This window comes from Mercenaria mercenaria, chromosome 1 (assembly GCF_021730395.1).
Source record: "Mercenaria mercenaria strain notata chromosome 1, MADL_Memer_1, whole genome shotgun sequence".
NCBI classification, from domain to species: domain Eukaryota; kingdom Metazoa; phylum Mollusca; class Bivalvia; order Venerida; family Veneridae; genus Mercenaria; species Mercenaria mercenaria.
This window is the reverse complement of record NC_069361.1, coordinates 56,732,401-56,752,903: the sequence shown is the minus strand read 5'-3', so window position 1 is coordinate 56,752,903 and position 20,503 is coordinate 56,732,401. Positions and strand designations below refer to the sequence as shown.

General features: G+C 33.0%; 1 non-coding gene across 1 annotated transcript; it reads right to left on the bottom strand.

Moving 5' to 3' along the window:
- Positions 1-2,973: 2,973 nt before the first annotated feature.
- Positions 2,974-3,046, bottom strand: Trnar-ucg (transfer RNA arginine (anticodon UCG)). The gene has a single exon. It is a non-coding gene; the product is annotated as a tRNA-Arg (tRNA).
- Positions 3,047-20,503: the final 17,457 nt, after the last annotated feature.

The following is a 20,503-nucleotide window of genomic DNA, read 5'->3' as shown; positions in this document are numbered from 1 at the left end:
TCAAAATATAGTACGTATCGTGCCTCAGCTAACTTCAGTCAAATTCCATAATTGTTCTAGATAGATTTGCATACCGTAACAGATAATTTTGCGACTAGAATGTCAAATAACTGTCACATAAATATTCATGGCATGCCACTGAGATTCCTAGACACGTAAATAAACTACCAAAAAGATGGAATAAGAATGTCTGGTCTAATTTGACTTGAAAAGAAACGTCTTAACAAGATAAAATTTCTGCCTGAAAATATATAGAATCTAGATATAACGACTTATTTTAATGGTTACAAACTATGTTTACCAGTGTTTGTTAAACACTACACAGTAAATACGGGCTTGTACACTGAATGGGGAGAGAAGAGATTGGCTTTGACTATACCGTAAAGGTTAGTGGGCGATTTGGATTCTCTGTTTCTAGTTCCGTTCGGAGTATATTTTTTTTGTTGGAAAGAGTTTTAGTTGATTATGGTAGATTACTGATTTATCATACAACTAGCTTTACTATGCAACTGGACTGATATTTTTCAGTATCAAAATTAATTTAAGCTCTTTCCATATTGACGGACTAGCTTTTACATGATTGAATGTTATTACAGTGTCCAGATTTAATGTTGCACGACTTTTTTCTAAACATGTTTTGTAATCTCAACTAGTAATTTCCTAAACTATGCCTGTCTCCACTTTCATCGTACAGAAAATAGCACATAATGAAGTCATTGTATAATGTTCATGTTTACATGGATCGATTTTTGGAAAGGTTTTCAATACACTTGACACTATACTTATTCTTGATTTATGCCTAATTTAGGGCATCTATATTTCATTATGTAGAAGCAAGTGTTTCTGTTAATTACAATTCTTAGAACAGTGTAAATTTAGAGATTAAACTTTAAAGTCGCTCTGACTCAGTCTGGAACTGGAAGTGAAATATTCAGATGTTTCAGGAGCGGGTGAAATATTCAAATCCGTAAAATATGAATTTATTTAGTTTTGGCTTCAGACGTCAATTTTTACGAAATAGAGATGAAGACATCTGTTGTTCTAGACAGGTTAAATGAGTTTCGTGATAAATAGAATAACAGACAACTGCCTTTTAATATTAATGTTATCAGGTTCGGCAGATACTGGCGGAAGGGGTGAGGTGAACCTCGACATTGATATCAAAGACAGTAGTCTGTTATTCTCTATATTGTTGACGTCCAGTACGATCATAACAACTTTTGAAGAGGCATATGTAATTGACATGCAAAAGTGGTGTAAATTTTCCTCCAGACTTACCTGTATTTGACCATTACAATTTTTGCGACTGCATAAATAAAACTGTTGTTGAAGAATGTTGAATGACAGATAATTTATTTGATATTGGAGATCTATATTGCTAACAAGTATTGTTCTTTTGATCTATTAATTTATAAAAGAGAAAAAAAAAAAGAAAAAGAAAATGTTTATCTTAGATATGATTTTCATTACATCATGCCATTCAAAACGTTTACAGTTGGGTGAGCATCATCCAAGACATATATCACAGCAGTAATGAGCGAATTATGACATTTCAAAACGAAAAAGCACCTTTAAACAGTTGCATGCAAACGTAGAATTGAGGTTTCTATAGGTATTAGAGAAACTACATAAAAACAGGCGCGTACGTAGTAAATGTATGCGACTTGGCTGCTTTGTTTTTACCTTCCTGGGCAGCGCATCAATATAACATTTATTGGAATGGTATAACATCAAAATAGCTCTTGGTTAATTTACTATCATAATGGCTATTGTTATGAGTTTTCAACCATGGCAAGTCCAACCATCCAAACTCGCACAGCCGTGTGTGACAAATGTGACAGCTATTGCGAACATCGATTTACAGGAGGTAGAATGCCAACATTGTGTGATGATTGTTACAGTGACAGGACATTATTTAGGATGCTATCTTGAATTCAAAGCTAATTTACATGATAACCAAGATTTGCAAAAATACTATGCCCTAAGGTCATATAGATAAATGTCATCGAGATAATGCATGCCAGCAGAGGCAAATGTTACAAGCAAAACAAGATAAACTTATTGTCTCTTGACGTTTAAACATTTTATGTTTTTCCCCAGACGAATCTGATGCGAACGTTTTGTAAATCTGTCTTTTTCTTTTATCTTTGGATATTTTTCAGACAAAATTTTGTCTGTATTTCGATGTACTATGATATGTCCTTGACTATTTGATAATTTTTCTGTTGAGAGTCAAATAGTTCTATAAGAATATCATTTATTGACAAAACACATTCATTTTCCACCAAATACGAGGGACGATGAAACCTTTTTAAGGAAAACTCCTTTAAAGTTTATTTTTTTATATAAAAAGATAAAACATTCCTACGCATAGGACAGAACTCGGTTAGGCAATACGCAAAGCATAAAAGTTAGAGCAAGAAGTGTCTCTTAATTTCAGTCATTTTACTTGTTGATAAAAACACATTCATTTTCCACAATTACGAGGGGCGGTAAAAGTTTTAGAGAGCTCCTCTAATGTTTTATAATAAAGAAATATAAAGTATTCTTCTGTATAGATAAGAATTATAAAGTATTCTTCTGTATAGATAAGAGCTCGGCCAGCAAACACACAAAGCCGTTCTACTCATATAATCTGACTCTGAAAATAAGGAAAAAGAAGTTGACCAAATAAGAGCAGAATCTTTCGGTTATTATTTCCGATATATTTCTGCATGATTCTTCTAGAAATGGATGAGTTGAAATGAAACCTAACCCGTGGTTTATCATAATACATGTACATACAATGTTACTAGTTCAGAGCAATAGTGTACTATATGCATGGTTAGTATCAATATCACAAACATTGTCGTTTCTCTTTAAGTTCAACATGACTTGCACTATAAACTAATATGGATATCGACAAATCGACAAAAGGTGTAACAATTGCATTATTGATAAAAACTTTAAGTTACCTATTTGTAAAAAATAGTGCGACCACGACGAGACTCGAACTCGCAATCTTCTGATTCGAAGTCAGACGCCTTATCCATTAGGCCACGCGGCCGTCTGATATGCGGAAAAAACACGTGTATCTAATAGGAAATTACTAAAATATAGATCTTTACAAGTTCTTATATATTTTACAACAGCTCATGTTATGTTATATAAATTTTGCATTCCTGAAAGAGAGAGAGAGAGAGAGAGAGAGAGAGAGAGAGATGAAAATGTTCATTCTGAAATATATAAATATAGACCGAAGATATGAAAAATAATATCAAATGTCACTGGGCAGACTTTTGTGTATTGGATATTGGAGGGACAGGACTCTAGATTTTGGCTAAAGATGAAATTTCTTTAAAATTGAAGTTAAGTCAAACATTATCAATTTTGAATAATGCTAAATCATGAATCGAACCCGGAATGTCTCGGCAATAGAAAGGTTTCCAGCTATATTGACCACTACACCAATTTAAAGACTGTTTATATAAAGCTCTGTAATCAAGGCAGTTTACCTTCGGTACGCCGGGACAAGCGTTTCTTTTCAATTTGGAATGGCAAAATTATTTAAAAAAACAAAACAAAACTAAATCACGTGTAATTTGTCACTAAGTAAGTTTCAAAGCCTTCTTAAGGGGACGCATACTTTGAAATTAGAAAAAAGTGGGTGGGGTATTATAAAATTTACCTGCAAAAAAGTACAAGGTTTTGGTAAATGAAATGAATACTGTTTCAACTGTTATAAGTACACAAAGGATTGCTCACTAAAATAAAAATGAGAAAAACTGAAACAAGAAAGTTATTGTTGAATTACATAAGACTTCTTGTGTACATTCAATGTCAACAATTAAGACTTTTTGGTGCGAAAATAGTAGTGCTTCACTTTGTCCAAACATTTATCAATGTCCTACAGATTCTAATTTAAAGAAAGAATGTGAAATAAGTTCACTGTCTTGCTTTTCATTTGGCATATGTGAGCTAAAACACATTATTTAGTTTGTTTACAAAGTAGTGCATAAAAAAAGATACGGTGGTCAAGGAATGCCACATTACAAAACTAAAAGAGTATATTCCCCTTAATACATTAAACATTTATCATTACAGAAGTCTAGTGGCTTACAATAAAGGCCTAGAAATGTTGCCATTATTAATTTTTAACTTGGTATTCATGAATTACAATGCACTTAAATATCAAAGCACATTCAACAAACTTTTGAAAATGTACTGTCTTAAAAATCCCTAAAATAAGGTATGAAATTTGGTTGAGAGGTCCAATCAATGTGTATATGTGCAAAAGCAACATTCTAATCTTGTTCACAAAATTACTAATACACAGCAGGAATGTCAATGATCAAAACTGGACGAATATACAGTTATCCTCATTTTAATGTCATTTATAATTTGTCCTTGAATCCTCCACCATACTTTTCATAACTCTGTTTGCACGAGTTGCACGAGAATGCTGTCATTCACGTAAAAAAATGGGGTCAAATAAATTGTAAATGCAATATCATGTAAACGTAGTTAATGGATTATGCAGTTCAAGATAAACTTTATCTCATAACGTAACGAACATGTATAATGTTGTAACAACAACTTTACTTACACTGATTTAAGTAGCAGTCGGTTTATTAGTGACTTTATTGATTCATTTTGTGTTTTGTTATTGTTGTCAAAAGTATAACGGAAGTGCCTCACAACTGAAGCGGAAAGCAGTTTGATGCGCAAAGTAGTCCACTGTAGGTAATATTTTTTGACAAATGTCCACAGAAATTAATAATTTTCTAATATTAAAGACGAATATCTGAATAGGATTCATTATTTGATAAGAAATTATAATCATCGACATGTTTTTTTTAAAAAATCGTACACGTGCTGACACCTAAGTTGTCTCCCGTTGTTTATTAGAGTTACCTTTCGTCCGGCGCAGTAATACATTTGCAGTGAATCGCCGAGAAGTCGTGGGAAAATTAAAAACCATGTAAACAAACTAAAATTAACCACCTTTTCAAGATGAATTTCAAGTGATCGACATTATGCATTTAACCCGCCTGACCTGTGTAGCATCTTAGATATCTGTTCTAAGGTATTCATTGTGTAGAATGTCATGTTATGCCCTTGCAACGCTAATCCCACTCTGATTTTTTTGTTTACTTTTTGTATCAATGAGAAATATGGCGTCCATCCCGAGATGAACTGACGTGGCGTTAAATTTTTACATGTTTAAGCAAACCTGGTGTGTTAGAAAGAAAATCTCATCCCTTCAACATTATTTGGAACACTGTTATTGTAAAAAACCTGTTTTTTCCTTATACAAAAGCTTAATATTTTGTGTTGAATGTACTATCACAAACACCTCTGTTTTCCTATTACATTCATAGTACCACATCCTTATCCACAAAATACTGAATATTACAGGTGTCCATCAGTATTATATCAGTTTAGGAATATGTTTTTTATTTTCCCACCATCGATTTCTTGAATATGCACCCGTTCCGCATTGCTGTATGAACTGTGAATGTAGCAATATGCGTCCCCTTAAGAAATATAGCAATGACTTCTTGAAATCTTATTATTTTCGTTATTTTTTTCTTTGTTATACGATCTGGAGGTCAGTCTCTTAAATTTATTTGCGGGGGATATGATATAATATATAAGTTAAACCGATGGATAATAAAGTTATATTACTTATACTAGTAAATGTAAAAAAAAACGACTTATGTGGAAGACGGATTTTAATGTTCTATCGACGTTAACTTGTTGAAAGCTAAAAAGCATTGGTAGGACAAAGGCTTGCTTTACAATAATATATTAATATAACTTCTTTTGGAATTGTTTTAATTATACTGAACGAAGGAATTGTACTTGAAAAACAGGCGAAAGTCGAAAAATGCACATTCAATCGTGTGAACTAAGATTGCTCTGGTGGTGGTGGAGGAATTCTCAAATAAATTTCTTTAATTATATCTAAATTCAAAATGCTACTTTGGTCTATATCTAAATGACAAGACCTTGATATTTAACTACGACAAAACATGCAATCCACATTTTGCTGCTAAGCAAGATATCTATATTAACATTATTTTGTAAGTTGTGACAAATCCTATTTACTGTAATCATTGGAATTTCTATATATAAGGTAATTGCTGTTTTGATTTCATTAGCATTATCTTCAAACTCTTGGCCTTTTTATTTACTGTATTTAATTTTATGACCAAAAGACGTATTTCATAATGTAAAATGTAGTGTGGAGATATAATAATTATGTCTTCAAATCGTCATCTATTAAGCAGTATCAAGAGCACATTGTGTCCAGGACAGTTAATTTCCTAGTCCGTAATTACCTTCCTGTCTTGACAAAGGACTACAATAACAGTAGACGTTCACAGCTCGGCGAATATGTTGTATTTGATTTTTCTTACAATGTCTTCGTTGGATGTGTTAAATAAAAAGTACAAGCATCGAAAATGATTTAATGTAGGTGTAACACGAGAAGTTGTTTTTCTAAATCATTAATATATTATTTCGTGATTCATGCTGAAAACATTTTGGCATTAAGCTATTCTCCTAACTACTGAGAAATTAGAAATAGTGCTCTTCTTGAAATCCTTGATTTTCAAGGCTATTTTAATTTTCAATGCAGGAAGCTTAGATTAAATAGGTTAAAATGAATATAATTTACATACGCTAACCTGCTGTAACCTCTTAGTTTCTCATTCCAAATGATCTTTCCTTTTGGCAAGCGGTGACACGTTCAATATAGGCCTACTGGCCATAAAGTGAAAAAGAGATATTTATATATATTTTAATGGTGGTACTGGACAGAATAAAACGTAAAATGAAGACATTTCTAATGTTTCTTTCATCTGCAGTGGAAATGTCAGACAGTAGTAGAACAAAAAAATAATGTTGAAATTCGTATAATCTAAAATAGACAAAAACTCAATACAACCGTTGTTATGAAGGCTGACATGCATAACTAATGTCTCATCTTTGATTTAATTTAATTGTGGATTATTTCCAGATAAACACATGCGTCTCGTCAACAATAAAGATAGAGATTTATGGGCTGTTTCTTGGCCATTTAAATGCAAACATTGATTACAATTATAGGGTGCTTGCATAATAACATTTACGGCGAGGTTTCTAGGGATTCGAGAGAATATATTTGATGTTATTTTTCAAATGAAGTGGATGTACTTTTCAGACAAATTGGGTCACGTTTACATATAGGTAGAGTATATTTTGCGAAATTATAATGAGTTGTTTAGTAATATGTGCAAAGGACTTCGTTTAAAATTGTATCATATTTGACGTTAACTATAAGAAAAATAAAATAAAAAAGAAGAATTATAACCTTCTGTTGAATATTTATAAAATTATCTCCTTCTTGCACTTAGTTTTTCACATCTTATCAACATTTTAGAATGTAAGCCACGGACTCAGCCACGGACTTTCGATCCACTGTCGAAATTTTAGGCAACTAATAATATCCGTGTGTCAGTAATATAGAGAATCGATCCTACCGATTTTCGTTGCGAAATCGGGATCAATCCCTCTACGGTATACGTAACATGCGATATACCGAATGAGATATATACTATCGAATTGAAAAATGTGTAGTTCCGGCACGTGCACAGAGCGTCTGACTTCGGATTTTTTTGGAAGAATACGCCTTTTCCTTGTGCTTAATAAGCGTCCACAAAACTTGTCCGAACCGCAACGTCTTGCACATCAGTACAACTATGGATATATGGTATAAAAGCACCTATAACATGTTTGATGATTATGATTTTTCTTCATTAAAACGTTTCAATACAGAAAATATTTTTGTATAACATTACTTCTATACTTGACAACCTTTTTGATCGAGTTCAGTGATGCAGGAGAACCATAAGAATCAAACGATAATATAAGCATGATCGTGCGGGCTTAGCAGTGATCACAGTTCATATAAATAAATATACCTCTCTGGAGGGTGCGCCTTTCCAAAAAGCGGGAATTACCTGCAATACAATACAATATGGACAGTGTTGTTTTTAATCCAAAATCTACCTTTACATTGATAGGGAATCGATGCTGCGCGTAGCGACGAAAATCGGGATCGATCCCTCTACGGTAACATGCGATATACCGAATCGAATTTTACAAATGTGTCCTTCCGTGCTGTTATTAGACAGTTCTTTTCAAATGTTATGGGATGAGTTGAAGTCGGATCGATTCCCGATGGAGGCAGTGCCTTATTACATATTATGCTTATACATTTTAATGAAAGAAATTGAAAAACTCAATAACCAAATCATTGCTCTGAGTAGTTAGTGAAGTTATCTCCTTTTTGTACTTATTTTTTGTTCTATGGCTTAAAAATTAAGGCAACTGAAGGGAATTTCAAATATTTTTACACAGTGAAAGATGAGAACCATCACTTTATGCTGAATATTTCTAAAATTAACATTTTTTTATCCCTTCTTAATTTTCTACATGCTTAAACATTTTGTTGTTTAAGACGAATGAAACTGAAAGGAATTCCACGTAAACCTCGATCTGGCAGATTTAATATAAAACGTTCTGTGAGTAGTGTTTAAAAGAATAAAGCGCAAGGATGACCAAATATTACATTGGTCCTTTTCAGTTGGATTCCTCTGACTTTTTCGTTATAACCTTTATCCAAGATGTTGCGGTTGGTCAAAATAAATATGCTTTTTATGAGTAGGTTTCTAAATAAAATGATTAATCCAACCTAAATTTAACAGAGGGCCACTAAAAGAAAACCTGTCCTTAATCATTTTCCAATCCAATGAAATTTAGTATAGATATTACTTTTAAAAATTGTTGATCTACGGATCGCGGGGTCGCGAGTTCGATCCTCGGGCGGGGCGTATGTTCTCCGTGACTATTTGATAAACGACATTGTGTCTGAAATCATTAGTCCTCCACCTCTGATTCATGTGGGGAAGTTGGCAGTTACTTGCGGAGAACAGGTTTGTACTGGTACAGAATCCAGGAACACTGGTTAGGTTAACTGCCCGCCGTTACATGACTGAAATAATGTTGAAAAACGGCGTTAAACCCAAAACAAAACAAAAAACAAAAACTTTTAAAAATTACAAAGAAGTCAACGATTAAAACCGATGAAGGACCAATCTACATCTTGGACAAAATCAGGGGAAGTAACTGACTAATGTTCCCCATTACCATCTTAACCTTTTAAACAGTGCTTTTAGTGGGTATAAATCACCTTTAGTGATAACTCTAGTTTCAAACCTATTCCTGATATATTTGCCGACCTTTATTGAAAGAATGTTGTGACAAGAATACAGAACACCAGAGTTTTATAACTACAATATTATACCATGACTGATATTACCAGACGTGCGAACAAACAAGAGTAAGGGAGTGTCTTGTTATATATTACAATAACCTCACCGTCAAGTCAATAATATGATTGTTGTATTTGTCACTATATATGGAAATTATTTATTAAAGGTGAAGTGAAGCACAGTTTTCAGACAGACAACTTACGCCCACGTTTTAAAGTACTGCAAGGCTATTGTTCGATTGTAGTAATTACTTATAACTACGATCTTTAGAGATTAAAATATTACAAATGCCGCGTTGTCTCTGCACCTCTTCCAAAGTCAGGTACTTTGTGGTAGTATCTACACGTTAGGAGTATGCCATAAGTATCCAACTTAACTCATGACATTGAATGTTCAATATAAAAGTGTTGCCAAAAGATGGCATTTTTTTTCAGAATAATAAGAATTTCTTTACAACAGAAATTAATTGTCACGTGTACTCTCAGGCCACCCATGCTAAACTTGATAGCGATTCTCATTTAATAAATGACACCAAGAAGAATAATTCATAGTTTGTTATTACAATGTAAGATTTGAATGTTTCTTAAGAACGTAAACTACGGATTTCGTTGCCTAATGACTAGCTAGTTGCACAATGCAATCCGTTCTGTAACGTGTTTCCTTCAGAGAGATTTGGTGACAGATTTTTTTATCTTGGTAGGTATAGATCCAACTCGGCAATTATATGTGTCTGAGAACTTAATTATTAAACAAGGTGTTACTACAAGTAAGTCTTGGTATTTCATTATCACGAGTTTTAGGACGATACCAGCAATAGGACAAGAGACAAGGCAAATAACATAGAATCAACCGCGTTTCGGAGACTTTCCCTTATAATATTTACAATTACCATACTGTTATCAGATTATAACTATCTAGTCCAACAAGGAAAGCTTAACTAAAGATCATTAGAAAATAACACCAATACACCTCATATATGAAAAATAAATGTTACGAAAGCTCGGCTTAGCAATCTTCTGAAGTCTTATCCTCTAGGCCAAGCGTTCTTATAACCCATTCCTCATGACGAGCTTAATAGTGAAACCATGGAAATTCTTAACCTGTTTATTGATTAATCTAGGCTGTCGTGTAACATGTCCCTTCAAAGCTAGCTAAATAGGAAAGTAAAGGAAATACTAATCCTGCCTTATCGGATAGGCCAAGTGGTCTTGTAACACATCCCTCATGACTAGCTGAATAATGAAATCAAGGAAAACCTCTCGCCTTACCCATTAGGTAAGTCGGGCATGCAGCATAATCCCTCGTGATTAAATAGGGAAATCCCTTACCCATTAGGTAAGTCGGGCATGCAACAAAATCCCTCGTGATTAAATAGGGAAATCAAGGAAATACTCTTGCCTTACCCATTAGGTAAGTTGGGCATGCAACATAATGCCTCGTGATTAAATAGGGAAATCAAGGAAAAACTCTTGTCTTACCCATTAGGTAAGTCGGACATGCAACATAATCCCTCGTGATTAAATAGGGAAATCAAGGAAATACTCTTGCCTTACCCATTAGGTAAGTCGGGCATGCAACATAATCCCTCGTGATTAAATAGGGAAATCAAGGAAATACACTTGCCTTACCCATTAGGTAAGTCGGACATGCAACATAATCCCTCGTGATTAAATAGGGAAATCAAGGAAATACTCTTGCCTTACCCATTAGGTAAGTCGGGCATGCAGCATAATCCCTCGTGATTAAATAGGGAAATCCCTTACCCATTAGGTAAGTCGGACATGCAGCATAATCCCTCGTGATTAAATAGGGAAATCCCTTACCCATTAGGTAAATCGGGCATGCAACATAATCCCTCGTGATTAAATAGGGAAATCAAGGAAATACTCTTGCCTTATCCATTAGGTAAGTCGGGCATGCAACATAATCTCACGTGATTAAATAGGGAAATCAAGGAAATACACTTGCCTTACCCATTAGGTAAGTCGGGCATGCAACATAATCTCCCGTGATTAAATAGGGAAATCAAGGAAATACTCTTGCCTTACCCATTAGGTAAGTCGGGCATGCAGCATAATCCCTCGTGATTAAATAGGGAAATCCCTTACCCATTAGGTAAGTCGGACATGCAGCATAATCCCTCGTGATTAAATAGGGAAATCCCTTACCCATTAGGTAAATCGGGCATGCAACATAATCCCTCGTGATTAAATAGGGAAATCAAGGAAATACACTTGCCTTACCCATTAGGTAAGTCGGGCATGCAACATAATCCCCCGTGATTAAATAGGGAAATCAAGGAAAAACTCTTGCCTTACCCATTAGGTAAGTCGGACATGCAGCATAATCCCTCGTGATTAAAAAGGGAAACCAGGGAAAAACTCTTGCCTTACCCATTAGGTATGTCGGGCATGCAACAAAATCCCTCGTGATTAAATAGGGAAATCAAGGAAAAACAAATCTAGCATTTGATTTTGTTTTCAGGGCTAGACAAGTAACGAATTTATAAAAAATAATACTCGGACAAGTAGTCAATAACTCGCGCGGAATTTTGGTACTAGTGCGAAAGCAGGAGACTGGAAACTTAACATTACAGAACTTTTTTTAAAACACGTCGTAAAACATCTTTTAAATAATAACCCTAGTGCAATAACTACGTCAATCCATAAATATTCCAATACCAATGCCCTCAAGGGGCAGCGTCTGATAACAGCCTATGCTGATAGTTAGAAAATCTGCAAATCACGCTTTAAGTGTATGCACCAGCTTTGCTAATGTAAGCTAGTAATCTGGTTACAATGGGATTTGCAACGATTTACTGATTTTAACATCCCATCACACTAACGTTTCTCGGTTTCTAGTTCCCTAAAATGTGCATGCTGTCATGTAAGCTATAGACAGCTGTACAGGTGGTTATGCAAGGTTGGTGACAGTGCCGACGACCATGTTCGTGCCTGAGAAAGCTTTTTGTAATTTACACAAACATTGAAGTTAATGTTTACCTAAATACTAAGCTGCATATTTGACTCTCAACCACAACAACATTGGCGTTACCGGCGTAGAGGCAGACAGAAACTATTTTACTTAAGTTCGATTAACTTACCTTTTGATTTATCAAAACAAAAATTAAGTCATATGTCACGAAATTTGAAATGTTTATGTTAGATCAAAGTGCAAATATATCATATCTGCCCAAAGATGAATTTTCCAAGCAATATAAGTATCACTGGTGTGGTGAGCGTAATTTGACGTTTCAAAACTAAAAAGCAAACATAAAAATTAACACAGGCTTGAAAGAATTAATTCTCATAACGATAAAAGCTGGATGCAAACTTATATTAGTGTGCTTTTAGGAATATGCGTGATAAAATGTGAGGAAATTGCTGTAGATTTAAGTGTAGTTTTGCAAGTTGCATAGTATATGTCTGCTTCGCTGGTGGACACTATTTAAATGAAACAATAAACCCAAATAAGACACAATCATTTCAATTACTGAATTGAGTTTTACCATTTTACGATTTTAAGGATGTAGCAGATATCCAGTTTAAAACAACAACACATTATCAGCAGTGTTTAATACACAAAGATAATTCATCTTTTTGTTGAACTGTAACATGTTTATTTTCGTAAAAAAAATGCTCACCGAGCTTCGGGCATACTCAAATAACCATAATTTTCTCACGTGTAGCCTCACTTGGACAGATATATTTTGAAAAACAATGATATGTACCTGATAGACACCAGAAGCGGGATTTGTTGTTCCTTGTGGTCAAAGATATAACAATCACAGATACATTGTATAACAATTAGCTCTTTCATATATAGTTTACAAAAGTTTGTTGAATATTTTTTATGGATTTTTAAAAAAAATATCAAAGCCTAAGCTAACTGGACGTTTTATCAACCGGGATAAAGACATTGCTATTTGCTATTAATCAATAAAAACACAATGCCCACATGATTTAGGTAAATTATAGAGAAATTCCTCATTGTTATAAATTTCTTAAAGCAAGTGTTAGGATATCTTACGACAAAAAAAAAAACATGCTTTCCGCAATTTGCAGCTGAGCTGGGTTTTCTTTGTGAACTATGCAGATAAGAACCGTTCTCTTACTGGACCCTTTGTCAAGGACAATTCATTTCCTGGTCCGTGGTATCCTTCTTGTCTTGCTAAAGGACTTCACTCACAAAACAAATGTTATACACAATGCACGAAGTTCGAGTAATATATCAATTTTGTATCGTACTATACATTTATTGATAGTTAGTGTAGCATTAGACGAAAATGAACAAATGTTGATAAATTTCAAAAAGTTGGTTTTCCGAAACCATTGAAATATATTGTCGTCATTTTAACTTAAAATTTCAGCATTAGATTATATCACAGTCATACTCATTCAAACAATTATATCTTGGCGTGTAAAGAAATTATTGTATGTCATTACATATTTTCTAGTTGTAATGACTTTGGAATCGACTAGTAAAACAGTTTGTGTCGTCAAATCTCTGATTTTCAGAGACTGTCAACAGCAAGGTTAGATATGAAGAATTTCGATCAATATGTCTTCAAAACCCCTTAGATGTTGTAAGGTATCAGATATGGCAATAAAATAAAACGTTGTGACAAGGACGGACCTTCTAAGTCAGATGCATCATCCATCAGGTTGCCGGGTTATTTTCTCACTAAGCTCGACAATGTTTAGATAACATGTGAATATTAAAAACAAATATATCATCATACACAAACCCAGTGCGGCCTTAACTAATCTATAATCGTTCTAGACTGTTGGCAGAATAATTGAACTGGTTGTGTGTCAAGAAAATCGAATAATTGTTGCATAAAATAATATTACGACCTTGAGATTTTCAGACATGCAAGCAAGGGAGTGTATTGTCTTATCGTAAAGGACATAAATATCATACCAATTTATATGCAGTTTCTACATTTAGAAACGCTGGTTTATTATATTAAATAATAACAATAAGCACTGTTTTTAATCTGACACTGAGGCTTGTTTTAGTAAACAAATTGCAATTAACAGCGCAATAATACAAAACAACGTATGGAGTGTCATGTATACAATAATACTTTTTTTTATTTTAGTTCACTAAATGAATAATAGATGCTATATTTGCTGGCTATTTACAAAAACGTTATTTGCAATTTATCTTTTTAACTTTTCTAAAGCAAATTATGTTATTACCATCTGTTGATGCTTTAATGCAATAGAATACCATGCGATTATGTAATTATTGTACCGGCCCAGATTTAGAATGTTCAAAATGCAATTGAAATCTAATGGAAAGCGCACCTGCATGTAAAATGAGAATTGAAAATATTCGGCTTTAGTTGATGCCATAGAAATTTACCACCAAATCTGTATTTTTAGAGGCCTTAGCTGGTATTGCAGTAGAACTCGTCAGATCTCTAAAGATGATTAATGACGTTGTATCTCTAATCCTACGACACCAACGAGTCATGGTTCCAGATTGGATTGCTATTAAAGAAAACTTATACATGATTACAAAAGATACATAACGCTTCTAGTGGCCGCGTTTATGCCTTGATAATAACTTCAGTGACATCTGAAAATTTGGTACATGACTTAAATGAACGGTGTTTACCACTACAAACAAGAAAACAATGCGGAAAAAAGCAAACAAATAAATAAATAAATAAATAAAAATAAACTACAAACTTGAAAACGATTTCTTTTGCACTTTTAATGGTTGTAAGACGAAGTTAGTTCAGAAAATTTGAAAACTTTAACTTTTCTTCATTAATCTTATTTTCCATACATCATAGTTAACAAAAGAAAAGTTTGGCATTTGATAAATAATCACCTTTAGCAACGAAGATGTCAATAATTTACAGAGTTTTGTTTGACATTCGTAAAACAACTAACGAAAATGACCGCAAACACGCATGTATGCATTGATTCAACTACATGGCTGCACGCAAGCAGAGGAGTGGAAAAATAAATGATAAGTGAATTATACAGAGTATATTCATGCAAGAAAATGTAAACTGAAGAGGAAAACAACGCATCCATGTACGGAAGTTAATAAAATACGTTTCTTTAATGTTTTTGTACTGGAAAGACTTAGACATGTATACTGAACAAAACACGTTATTTTAAAAAAACAATTGTTGAAAATGTATCTTTTGAATATAACATACGTTTAGAACAAAGTGTTGTTGATAACATATTAAAAATTTAAACTATCAATTTACGATTAAATGCAATTTTATTCATATTACTTCCTCACCTTTTATTGGAAGTCATTTAAGGCACAATATAGATAGTTTTTGTTTAGAAAGTAAATGGATATCATTGATAAGAATACATTGTCTACCGGAAAATGGGTATATATCACATACATATATTTAATGATATTTTTAATGTACGACGGCAACATTATTATGTTCTTCCCGCAATAATCCTGGTATAATTGGGGATTAAATATTGATCAATGACTTGAGGTAGGACTATCTGCAAGAGGGGATACATGGAAATTTAATAAAAAGTTTAAGAACATCTTAAACAATATGCTTCAAAATGACCAAATCAAGACTTGTGTATTATATTCCGCCTTAAATGTTATATCTAAACAACCAAAGTTATTCTTTTAATTGCTTTTTATAATTTAAATTTTTAGGTACTATCTCTACATCAAAAACTAATACTTTACATTTTTATTAGATTTATACTCAAATATAAACTGTAAACTTTATGCTGTTATTAGTCGGTCGCGTGGCCTAGATATCAGTTGGCCGCGTGGCCTAATTGATAAGGCGTCTGACTTCAAATCAGAACTTCGAATCAGAAGATTGTGAGTTCGAGTCTCGTCGTGGTCATAAAATTTTTACTATGCGTCATCAGAACCTTATATAGCATTGTTACTAGTTTCAAGGTTACAAATCAATTTAGAAATTGGAAACACACTTTACAAAACAAAATTCTATCTTTCATATGAATAGGTTATTGTCGGACGATATGCATTTAGAAAATGTGTTTTATAGAATTTCTATGATTGCTATCCATCACACGTTAGCAACTTTCAAGTATATTCATCTATATATATCTCGTTCTACTACGACCTTTACCTTGAAGCAATTTTGAAAATGGAAGGAGTACCAAGAGAAATTGAATCTTAAGTCACTCTGAACATATTGGTAGCGTTGGTAAGTTTTTGCATCTATTAGAGCACTTGTTAGAACGCTTTAAAAATTAATTATCAACCATAAAAATAATACGCTTAATGTATAAAGGTTTGTGCATTTATTTCAGATTGACTAAAGATTCAATTTCTCCACACAAAAAAACCCCATATAAATGCAACTATATACCTTACAGCTCAAAAACTGATTTTATTTCCTTATAACATATCATGAAATTTACATAAGTATATAAGGCAGACAAACATGGCGGCCTCTAAAATTATCTTAGTTGTTTTTTTTTTTTGCATTTTACTACGATACACAATGTACAGAATGATACAATTTTATACACATTCATTATGTACAGCCATAAAATGTTTCTTTAACTCGAAAGAATGAGTTCAAATCAAAAATATCAAATAAGAACATAATACATATTTAATTTAACCAGGTAATCATAGTACTGTAACAAAAATGTAGAAAATAAAATATAAATATACATTATTATATACATCGGTACGGTAAAATACTAACTGTTGTACTAATTTCAAACTGCCATATCTATTTCAATAGTGGTCCAATTTTATAATTTCTTTCAGCGTTATGGAAGGTCTGAGGATGGCGTTCGTATAAAATTAACTTATTACCAGGCATTCTTTTCCCTTTAACAAATTGATAAGTGTACTGGAATGTCTGTTTTAGATTACTGTTGTACATGTCTTGAGTACAGACACTAAAAGAACCTTAACTTATATTTTTAGACTTCAAGGAAGACTTGATAGAATCATTTAAATAAATCAATTAACTCTGAAATGCTTAAAAAGTTCGGGTGAATGAAATTTTCTGAAAGATGTAGTTTATAGAAAAAATATATAGATAAATCTTGCATGAATTCAATATCCGATATTTTAACCCCCCTTTTTTTTATAAAATGTTTGGCTTTAGATCAGGTGTACGTAAAGATATTGGAAAACCCAAAATATCGCCAACCCGGTTTGATTACAAGTGCTAAAGCATGGAAAACAATTTCAAAGACTAATCGTTATTTAGATTCACTTTCTCCTTAAATTAAAACAAATGAAAAGGATCTGTAAGAATTTGAATAACCTGCTACGTTTGAACATATAGAGCAACAAAGGAAAATAATAGATGACTCGGTTTGATTGAGAATGTCAAAGTACAATTTGTAGTCCATTAATTACTATGTGTTACTATTATTTCTTTGAAAATCCTCGTATGTGTAGCCTGTCATATAATAGAATCTTGATGCTATAGATGACTCCTGACTCGCATATGGCTAGCATTTTGGGCTAACCGTATGACAACGGTTATTCTACTTCAGAAACTTGATTCAGTTCGTAAGTGTCATAGCCGTTTCGTTAAAGCAAACGGGTTTGTGTTGCTAGTGTTATATAATTTCATATCCGGAAGCAAAAGAGAGAGATTATAAAAGAAAATATTGCAAGGATATAATTATCCTCAGAGAAAGAGGTCCCAGCACAGTGAGCGATATAAGGAAATATTTAGTATTTCACTAATAAGCATGAAAATTAAAATAGAGTAAATTCTATATGCATGTGATAATTTTTCAATTTATGTCTTTTCTTTTGTTTCTGCTTGTGGAGACAGTTAAAGATTTCTGGTATAGGTGGTGCTCATTATATCTGTTTGAAGATATTAAACAGATGTAAAGAATTTCAAATGAATGCTTATGATTAAGTTAAAGATGTGATTAGGTTGATAAGCCGCACAGTCTTTGACAACAGTGACCAATAGAGGATATGACTTTAGTGAAAGATAGTCAGATTCATACTATACTATAAGTATGTTTTCTTAAGTGAAATATATTTATTAGATGATTAATTTAATTAAATTTTATAAAGTTTTGTGTGAAGTGTGTAAGTAACAAATACTTAGTGCTAATGCTGCAACTACCAAAGCATAACTGGCAAGATACCGGTCTATCTGAAGAAACAAGGGTTTTTATATACAAAAATATTTTGTACAGAACTGCATATGTAACTCCGGCCAAAACAAGCAATAACCTTTTTCAAGTCTAAACGTGTAAAGCAAAGGAGTACTAAACTACAAAATAATAAGGTTGTCAATGCCATTTTTTCTCCTTTTTGTTTATATGGTAAATGACAGAGACATAAATTTTGTAAATACTTGGCTTGTCAGAACGTGTAGTTACTATGATTTTATGAGAGACCATGTATTCACAGTATATAGTCTCGTTAAGACACTTTTCTCAAAACAAGTCGTTCTCTTCAGTAAGTTGGTTATAAAATTCTAAGGCCTCCAATCAGTGCTTTAATTCAAGAAAGGTTTTATGCAATCAGTTGTTCTAAGCTACTTATACAGAAGTGTTGAACTCATGGGCACAATGAGCGCTATGATTATTTCATTTTAAAAAGTCATTCTATTCATAAGACTGTTATATACATGTAGATAAAAAACGTAGGAATATGGTCGCCTCTTGGGTGAACGTTTTTATATTATATTGCTTGCATTTATTCTCTTAATTTCATAATAAACTACCAATAACAAATTCAGAAACTGTATCTGTAATAGTCAAATAAATCAACGAGATGTCATAAAAAAGAGTTATGAATTCAGCCGTAAAATAAATAAAACTTTAAATGTCAATTGATGCAACGTGTTTCAGAATCACTATTTTTGCAGAATGTAAAACCTGAACAACCAGAAAGCACTAACTGCATTTTAAATCATCTTGCTAACACCTGCATCACATGTTTGTCGTTAGCAAAGCTTTATATCGCTTGGTGACATTCAACCAACCTTGCTTCGAATCAAATTAAGATTCTCATATTCAACCAAAAACTGTATTGCACAAGAGGTTTATGGTACCGGCGAAAACAAGTATTGTCTGTCATTTCAGTTGTAAAAATGCATACGTTCTCCCATATATAGTCTGTTACATAAAGTCTGCAAATGAATATAAGCTTATTATACACCATTGCTTCGCTCAACGCTAACAGACACAAACGATCGTAAGGTACTAAATCAACATATCTTTTACAACACTAAAACGTTTGCAAGACACTTTTAACATAATTGCAGTTATAACTGGCACTCATCTAGAAATTCATGATGAAACAAATAAGGAGTAAGGCATAAATGTTTACTTGCATCTACCCGAGTCGTGAACATCCAGCGTTTTGATATGTAAAGGCCTGATGGGATGAAACATGCCAAGGGGCAACAATCAAATTTACATATATCTTGTTTCAAATTCTTCCGAATTATTTAATATTTAAAAATAATAAAACATCATGTGTATGATTGTTAATTTGCTCAAATAAAGATACAGATCTTCATCATAACTATGCCAAAATTCACATCACACCAACTGTGTTTTTTTTTGTTTCATTTAATACTTGTCCAGCAGTGACGGGCGGTTGCTTCATTTTGCACCTAATGCGTCACACTCCAGAGCGTACTGAATCTTCGCCGTCGGATGGAAAATTCAGGAAACACTAAAACAGTCTGATATAAGTTTGTTTTGTTTGACACATTTTATTTCAATCCGAACCCTCCTTATATAAACATTGGTGTATTTTGTACCGCGTTATTGCTACACCAATATACATTAAACAAAATAAATGGGAAATTCAACGACAAGTGGAGATAGTTCTTGTGGAGTGGGAGGTAACTTACAACCAATATGAATTACGTTGTTTTTTTCTAATAAGAATCTAATTGATCCATTAGTCCTCAAGAAACATTTGTGATTTTTCTCTGTTAAAACGCAGTGTTCGGTTGCGTGACTCTGCCTATCACAAGCATGTTTGTGTTAAACAGAGTTACGTGATATTGCAGATAAAAATTACAAGTTACGAGATATTTTCAGGTGAAAAAAAACATCACATTGTATTTCGTTTTTTCTTGCGTGTTCAAACAGTTTACATCTGATTGGCTATGAGCTTAATAAAAATAATATTATTCAAAAATAAAAAAAGAGTCAAATTTTTCATCCGCCAGCGACAGAATGTTGGAACATAAACAGTTTTGAATGTGA